This window comes from Babylonia areolata, chromosome 2 (genome assembly GCF_041734735.1).
Source record: "Babylonia areolata isolate BAREFJ2019XMU chromosome 2, ASM4173473v1, whole genome shotgun sequence".
Classification (NCBI taxonomy): Eukaryota; Metazoa; Mollusca; class Gastropoda; order Neogastropoda; family Buccinidae; genus Babylonia; species Babylonia areolata.
Window position 1 is genome coordinate 6842249 of NC_134877.1, and position 9595 is coordinate 6851843.

A 9595-nucleotide genomic window follows, 5' to 3' on the forward strand; every position below is an offset into this window, starting at 1 on the left:
GTTGCACACGAGTGTGTGAAAGCTTTTATATAACATGAGGACGGTCTGTATTGATCTGGTAGTGTATGTGGGCGTATCTGTCGTCTTGGGGCCTTCCGTTGACTACAAACAAACCACTCGTCCTGTGCACATTTCTGTCTGTGTGCTTCAGCGTTTCAGTGCCTCTCAGTCTCTCTCACTCCCTCTCTCCAAAAATTCTACTGGCAGAGTTTGTGGCACAAACAAGAAGGGAGAAGACATTAAGAATTTGTACATTTTGATGATTAAATATGACTGTCATGATGCAAGTGCTCTCTCTCTCTCTCTCTCTCTCTCTCTCTCTCTCTAGCTTGGGATTGTCGGAAACCTTACAGTAATCGAAAAAAACAGTTACCCTGATGCCAGTTCCACAGTTTATAATTCTGAATGACTTTGTAGAAAACAGCGACAACAACAACAACAACGGGAAGAACAAGAGAGAGAAAAATACTCAGGTTTAGACCATCATACAATCATCTGATGAGTGTGGATTACTTAGAACACACACAACACACATCGCTTTCAATCAGCCGATAAGATTGAAAGATTGGGATTCGAGACCCCTTTTTACTGGAAGAATAGAAAGACAGAATGCAGTGATTACATCATACTTTGCAATCATTCGACTACATCTATTGACGTGCTGTTTCTCTGTGATTTGTTTTGTTTTGTTTGTTTGTTTGTTTGTTTTGTTTTTCTCCTGTTGTTGTATAAAGTCTTATAGATATGGTCCGTGCTTGTGACAATCCTGTGAAATGGACTTTCGTGGTCAGCTGGTTACAAGTTTATCTCCGATTCAAATAGATTTTAGCTTAGAAAGTATTGTGAAGAAAGGGTACAACATGATTCTATTCGTAAAATATATGTTGGATTTATTTGACTGACCAAATATTCAAAGTTGAATGGATTGGCCAATGATCTGTTAGTATTTCTCCTCTCCCCTCTGTTCCCCCTCCCCCACCACCTTACCCACCATTCTTCTAAATTTTCTTCTTCTTCTTCTTCTTCTTTTTTTTTCCTTCGTGTTTTTCTTCTATCAGGCCAATTACTCTGGTGATAATAAATTTAATCTCATGTTAATATTGATATTAGCATTATTTTACTATATCATGTACTGTTTGTTTATTTGTTTTATTTCATTGTTTCATTACTTACTGTTTATGAATGTTATTTGATACAATTCATAATATGGTTCATCAGCCGTCATGATAAAATTGAAGTGCAACGTTGTGAGCACAGTATAAGCTTTAAGCTTGTTGATGCTCTTTTGTCAATCATTGCATTGGAATCATGTGTATTGTTGAATATTTAAAGATTATTTAAACCAAGTTACATGAGCATAAACAGGATCTGGGCCTATCATTTGTGGTCGGCTGGTTATAACGAAGTACCTGAATGTGATCCCCTCTAACCACAACCCCTCTAGCTCCGTTACCACCTCACTCTCCAACAACAACAACAACAACAACAACAACCACAACGACAATGACAAGGTCGCCGTGCCACCAGCCCCCTCATAACTTCTCAATAAAAGCAGAGACTGCACCACATACCTTGGCCCTTTAACTGCTACACACTGAACACAGAAAAGGTGACGGACGGACAGGGGGAGTCGCCCGGGGGGTGTGGGGGTTAGGGGGGGTCCGTTCGGACATGCCACGGACTTGACGTTGGCCCGACAGCTTTACTGAGGGTACCAGATGGTTGCTGATGGCCGTGCAACATGCGGCAGGCGCTTGACAGCAAAGTTAAGGAAGAGAGAAGGGAATGGTAGGGGGAAGGGAGTGGTGATGGGGGGTGGAGGGGGGGAGAGGAGAAGCGAGGAGCTGCATGGGAACGCCCGGGTGCAAAGCTATCCATCGCTTCGCCAAGGTTGTAAAAGGCGGTCCGGGTTGGTTTGAGCTATTAGCAACAGCGTTCGATCTGACACGGGTATGGTTGGGTATTTAAGAAGTTATATCGATTTGGGGAAAGTTTTGTGTGTGTGTGTGTGTTGTTGTTGGTCCCTTTTTTGCGTGTTCTTTTCTAGTCCCTCCCTCTCTCACCCCCAACCCCTTCCCCACCCCACCCCACTTGTTTTTTGTTGTATACCGTCGTTATTGATTCTCGAGGAACATGATAACATTATGTGCCTGTTTTATGTGTGCCTGTGCATGGGAAGTTCTATGACCCGAAATGCCCATACATATTACATTATCCACAAGAATCCTTTTTGTTTGTTTGTATGTTTGTTTCCATAGTGTTTTATGTTTGTTTCCTGACGAATGGCACGGGTCGAAAAGACATGACTTTATCGAAAAGATGGGAGGTAAACTGGCAACTCAGACAGACTTATGGTTTTGTGCTTTTTTTCTCTCTCTCTATGGGTTGTGGGTGGGAGTGTGTACGAAGACCGTGCGCTCTTTTACACAAAATGCGAGCTGTTGCAATGGTGACCAGGGTTTGAAATAAAACATTGAATCAAATGCTGGACACTGCTCGTAATTTTCAAAGGTATTCCGTCCATAGCAACTCTCCACTGTTCTGCCTGAAAAAAAAATTTGTATTTGTATTTCTTTTATCACAACAGATTTCTCTGTGTGAAATTCGGGCTGCTCACCCCAGGGAGAGCGCGTCGCTATACTACAGCGCCACCCATTTTTTTTTGTATTTTTTCCTGCATGCAGTTTTATTTGTTTTTCCTATCGATGTGGACTTTTCTACAGAATTTTGCCAGGAACAACCATTTTGTTGCCGTGGGTTCTTTTACGTGCGCTAAGTGCATGTTGCACACGGGACCTCGGTTTATCGTCTCATCCGAATGACTAGCGTCCAGACCACCACTCAAGGTCTAGTGGAGGGGGGAGAAAATATCGGCGGCTGAACCGTGTTTCGAACCAGCGCGCTCAGATTCTCTCGCTTCCTAGGCGGACGCGTTACCTCTAGGCCATCACTCCACTCCATGCTTTCTTTGGAAAAAAAAACAACAACAGAACAAACAAACATCAGAGCATGCATTTTAACATACAGTTCAGTTCAGATCGTTGAAACGTCCGACCATTGAGTCATTATTGTAAATGAAAATGCTGAAGTGTTCAGCGATTTTGTGGTAACCGAGATAATGAAGTGTCCAACAGTTGTAACAAAAACATGTTATAAGCTTAGTGCTTCCTTCATTATCTTCTTCTTCTTCTGCGTTCACTCGTATGCACACGAGTGGGCTTTTACGTGTATAACCGTTTTTACCCCGCCATGTAGGCAGCCATACTCCGTTTTCGGGGGTGTGCATGCTGGGTATGTTCTTGTTTCCATAACCCACCGAACGCTGACATGGATTACAGGATCTTTAACGTGCGTATTTGATCTTCTGCTTGCATGTACACACGAAGGGGGTTCAGGCACTAGCAGGTCTGCACATATGTTGACCTGGGAGATCGTAAAAATCTCCACCCTTTACCCACCAGGCGCCGTCACCGTGATTCGAACCCGGGACCCTCAGATTGACAGTCCAACGCTTTAACCACTCGGCTATTGCGCCCGTCCCTTCATTATCATTTCGACATTACTTTCTTAGTGGCCAAGTGTTCTGGTACCATCTCAGCTCAGAACCTTTTAATGAGTGTAAGGTTTTGTTGTCATTAGAACTCTTGAACCTGATTTTTTGTTTTTGTTTTTGTTTCTTTTTTTTCTTTTTTTAAACGTTTTGTTATGTCAGCCTTGTAGACTGGTATTGGACGCATATGGCATAATGACACCATCAATTAATTAGAACAGATTGAGTAAAAAGTCTCAGCCCCTTTGTTTCGTAACATCTTATCAAAACAAACCATACCAAACAGTGACCACAAGAATGTTCCACTGAACTACGAAGAACAAATATTAATGTGATGAAAAAGAAGGATAATTAGCTATCATTAATTATTTATGTACATGAAATCAGTCTCAGAATAAGTCTTGTCGGAAAGTGTATCAGGCAAGTGTTGTTTTTAACTCACTCAGTACGGCCAGTCCTCTCTTCTCCTCTACACAGACCCCTCGGATGTCCAGTGGGTGTCTGAATGACCCAACCTTTAGCTTCCGTCGTCAGAATTGTGGTATTCTTTGTCAACATTCACCTCTTCAGTGTAAGAGCCTTCCGCTTGTAATATTTTGATGATGGTAAATGGCGTGAAACGCTGTTAACGTCGTCTCTTTCGCCGTTCGTATGGAAAGAGTTAAAAGAGGCAGTGAAACAACAAACGCTGTGTTAGAATATTTGCTTGTTGGTGTCAAATATGATGTACGTCTGGGATTTTGACTGGAGTACAAAGCATTCAAGCATTCAAAGCAGTGGAGCGACAGCCTAATGGTAACGCGCGTCCCGCCGAGGAAGAGAGAGAATCTGAGGACGAGGGATCGAATCCTGCATTTACCAGAATATTCTTATCCTCCCCTGGACCTCTAGTGATGGTCTGAGCGCTAGTCATTCGGATGAAACGATAATTCAGTATGCAGCATGCACTAAGTGCATGTAAAAGAACCCAGGGCGAAATAAAAAGGGGGTTATCCCGGACAAGTTAATGTAGAAAAATCCACTTTGATTGTAAAACAAATACACTTGCGGACGCTGAGGGAAAAAACAAACAAACAGAGAAACAAGAGAGGCAAGGCCTTCAAGACTCACTTGTGATAAATTAAGTCCCCTAGCATTAATTACAGAGTAATTTCCCTTCTTTACTATCTGCACCAAAACGTTTGCAAAATAAATAAAAATTCCATGCTTAGCAAAAGAAGTTCCTGTTTGAACAAAAAATGATAATAATGACTCCTCTTGTTGTTGTGTCAGAATATCAGATCAAAGTGCCAAGTTTAGAGAATACAAAAAATATAAATATAACAGTAAATGCAGTTTGCATATAATTAGGCTTCTTTTTTTAATTTTTTGTGCCCATCCCAGAGGTGCAATATTGTTTTAAACAAGATGACTGAAAGAACTGAATTTTTCCTATTTTTATGCCAAATTTGATGTCAACTGACAAAGTATTTGCAGAGAAAATGTCAATGTTAAAGTTTACCACGGACACACACACACACACACACACACACACACACAGACAACCGAACACCGGGTTAAAACATAGACTCACTTTGTTTACACAAGTGAGTCAAAAATGGTAGCGCTGAACTGTGGCGACGCGCTGTCATCCGGGAGAGCAGCCCGAATTTCACACAAACAAATCTGTCGTGACAAAATAAAGTAATACAAAGCAATACAGTACTACAAAGCTTTAGTCTTCACAACTGGTAGGTTCCCGTGGTTATTATCATTGATATCATTGTAGGTTGGACAAGCCTTGTTTGTCAGTCTCGTCTTGGTTGTTGTCTTTATGACACTTATCAGAAAAGTATGGAGCGACAAAGGAATCTTGACATTTCTACAAGCATTTGCAATCAAGGCGTCTCTTCCTGCTGTTTGACCTGCCTTTTCCTTTCTATGACTTATATCGCAGTGAAATGGTACCAAAGAAAAACGTATCATCAGTAAGCTATCTTTTCACTTCTGTGTGTGTGTGTGTGTGTGTGTGTGTGTGTGTGTGTGTGTGTGTCGCTTGAAGAGAAAATTACCAAATTCTCTCATCTGTTGATACTGATGCTCACAAACGCCTTCTGCCAAACCTAAATCTGTGTCATGTGTGTCTTGTCTTCTTGCTGACGTTGGCGTGGTAAGAGGATGGATGAAAAGTATAGAGAGTGAGGATCAGAGGGGGACGGGAATCGGAGGAGGGGCGGGGGAGTAGGAGAGACAGACCCACAGTGTTGGCACGGACGGGTTGTACCGCACCAGCTGTGGGTTTAATGGCGGTCCTCAGATAGTCATTTCTGCGTTACACCTCTATCGCGCATGCAGCGGACCAGTCACCGAAGCGACCGCTTCGCGCAGTGGTGGGGGCGCGGGGGGGTACGGTGGGGGGGAGAGGGCGTGGGGGAGGGGGGGTAGGGGGGGGGGGGGGGCACACCAGCGTTTTTCAATGCCGTGCTTATCTTTCATGGAGCTGTCCCGTGAGAGGGTTTATGTACTGTCGACATTACTTTCCTCAGGAACATGAAGAGCAAAGCTTTGAAAACTTGCAATGCCTGGGTTGACAGTTCAATATCTTCATTCTCTCTCTGTCTCTCCTCTCCTCTCTCTCTCTCTCTCTCTCTCTCTCTCTCTCTCTCTCTCTCTCCAAGAGACTGTGGGACCTTTTATAATTACAACCCCAAATGCTGTTTCTACCACAACTTTACTTTCTTTCTTTGCGTGTGATTGGTTTTGTTTTTGTTGTTATCGTTATTGTTTACGTTGCTGTTGTCTTTGTTGTCGTTGCCGCTGATGCCGCTAAACCACCTAGAATTATAACATTGCAAGCTGATTTATTCACATTAAACCTCTTTTTTTTTTCTCGAGAAAATGAATATACTTAAATTGCTGAAGTGAAACATATCAAAATCAGGAAATAATATAGTATCTTAAAATTTCCGCCACTCTAACACACACACACACACACACACACACACACACACACACACACATACAGGCACACACAAACGCGCGCGCACACACACACACACACACACACATACACACACACACACACACACACACATACAGGCACACACACACGCGCGCGCGCGCACACACACACACACACACACACACACACACACACACACACACACACACACACACACACACACACACACACACACATAAAAGAACGAACATATCATTTATACATATACATATTCACAATTATATGAATGTAATGCTATTTACCTTTTTTCTGTATGTGTGTATGTGGTTGGATTTCTACTAAAAAAAAAGGGGGGGGGAGGGGGAAACAACTACTGTTTATGAGTGTAATTAATTAACCTGGTATCCACAGGCCTTTTTCGGTAAACATATATACAATCAAGTCCACCATTCAAGTTTCATACTACTTACTTGTTTGAAAATACAATATAATCATTCTTCCCCGTTTATGCATTTCTTAGTTATCATCAATCATCTCCATGTATTTAGCTTCGCACACGCGCGCGCGCGCGCGCACACACACACACACACACACACACACACACACACACGTTGTGTGAACTCGTGCGCGATACCATAAAGGAACACAACCGCTTTATTTTAGAACTCGGTCTATTTAATGGATTATCTCCCTTTGCTACACACACACACACACACACACACACACACACACACACACACACACACACACACACACACGCGCGCGCGCGCGCGCACACACACACACACAGATATATAGATATATATATATATATATATATATATATATGTATGTATGTATATATATATATAATATATATATATATATATATATATATATATATATATATATATATATATATATACTTTATTTAAATGAGTAAGCAGTCGCAAAGACTGATGTCAACCACAAAATGGGTGAGGAAATAACTCTACAAATATGTGAATGAGTGAATGAATAAACGGGTCGATAGTTATAAATGAAGAAATGAAGGACGGAAAGAAAGAAGGAAGGAGCGAATAAATGCTTGAAATAATTGATGCCAAAATGTGCACTGCCATCTTTGGGACTGCTGTGTGACTTTTCAGTGTTTTTAAATTTGCTGTCGACACTAACGAAGTGGGTACGGTTATGCTTAGTCAGGCATCTGCTTAGCAGATGTGGTGTAGCATATATGGATTTGTCCGAACGCATTGACGCCTCGTCAACTGAAACTGTCAGCACATGCTGGGCAAGTAGTGGCCAGTAATGGTTGACAGTCTCAGAAGTGCTCAGTTTATGGTCAAATCCTGTCAAAAAGTCCTAATAATTCATGACCCTCACAAACTAATGCAGTTTGAACACTGTTAGTGATCAGCAATGGTCCGGTGTCGGTTAAAAACCTACCAAGGCATCATAATACTGCATTATGCGTGACAAAATAACGCAATCTGAAAAGTGTGGGTACTGGTCAGGACACGTATACATCCCCCGTGGTTGATTATGTGCACATTTTATACGTCCCCCGGGGGACCTACTGAATGGGTGGGACACGATTTAGGACGTTACGCCGGGGACAGCAGCCCGAGATTCACGCAGAGAAATCTCAGTGTTGTAACAAAGAGAAATATGTGATGCAATTCAAAACGAAACGAAATAAAACGGATTTGGTTGAAAGAGGGCAAAATGAAAGAAGAAGATGTAGGATCTTACTCTCATTAAGAAATCAGAAGGTCTTCAGAAGTACGTGTCAGTTGTACGTGTTAGTTTCACTGGAGTAGTTTCAGTACCATGGTCAGATCCTCATCATACGCTACATCTCCGTCAGTCCTAAGCCACGGCCGGGGCTGGCCACACACAATGGGGGAAAGAAAGGATCCTGCGAAAGCCGCTTAGTGAATAAATGTCATGATCCCACGACGGAGCGAACCCAATGCCCTCGTCAAGAACTGAATACAACATTCAGTTCATACATACTAACCGGCATTGATGTTCAGAAAGACGGGATAGACGGCTCTGGGAGGGATTGGAGTTCCGGGGGGGTGGGAGGGGGTGTGTGTGGACGGGGATAGGTTGTGGGGTTAATGTTTACATTATGAAAAAAAAACCCACAAAAAAAACAAACTATGGACGGAAACACTGACAAGGAGAGGGTCTAAAATTTTCGGGATGGGGTGTGTGAATTGGTCTCAGAAGTGGCTGGATATGCAGTTTGATGTGTAGTGTAATGCTAAATCAGAGGTAATCAAAGCGACGTTAATATTCTTATTTTGCATGTATGGTATGTGATGTAGGCGTATCCAGTGCAATAAAAAGACGGTGGCGGGGGGCGGGGGGGGGGGGGGGGGGCGGGGGGGGGGGGCGGCGGCACAGTCATAGTATGTTCGATAATTTTTTTTTTTAATTTCAATGACAAATGAGGTATAGATTAAATTTTGGAGTTAGTCTTTTTATAATTGCAACTACAAAAATGTCACTCATCTCACACACATACAAGTGACACCCCACGTTTGTTTGTTTTTTATGCGTGCGCGCGGCACACATGTACACACACACACACACACACACACACACACACACGCACACACACACACACATCAGCTGCGTAAAAGTTTCGACCAGTTTGCGTATACTTCAAGCTGTCGTGTGCACACCAGACTGACACGGTGCAAAAGTTTATGACTAAAATATGGCACCTACATAACTATTTCATGGTGATGTGCTAATTACAGTCCGTCCGACTTATTAAAAGTAAACACTCTCAAGTCTGGAATGATTAACTTTACGGTGTGTGTGTGTGTGTGTGTGTGTGTGTGTGTGTGTGTGTGTGTGTCTGTGTGTCTGTGTGTCTGTGTGTGTGTGTGTGTGTGTGTGATACAGACAATGACAATGGCAAAGTTTTTAATTAGGTTACAATCCCCTTCGGCGAAGAGGGCGAGAATGAACAAAAGGTGATAACAAGAGGGACAAAGAGCGAGCGGAAACATGTGTGAGTGTGTTTGTGTTAGCATTTACGACGTGTGTGTGTGTGTGCCGCGTGTGCTGGGGAAAGAGGATTCAGACAGAGAGGTAGAGTGAGGCAGAGA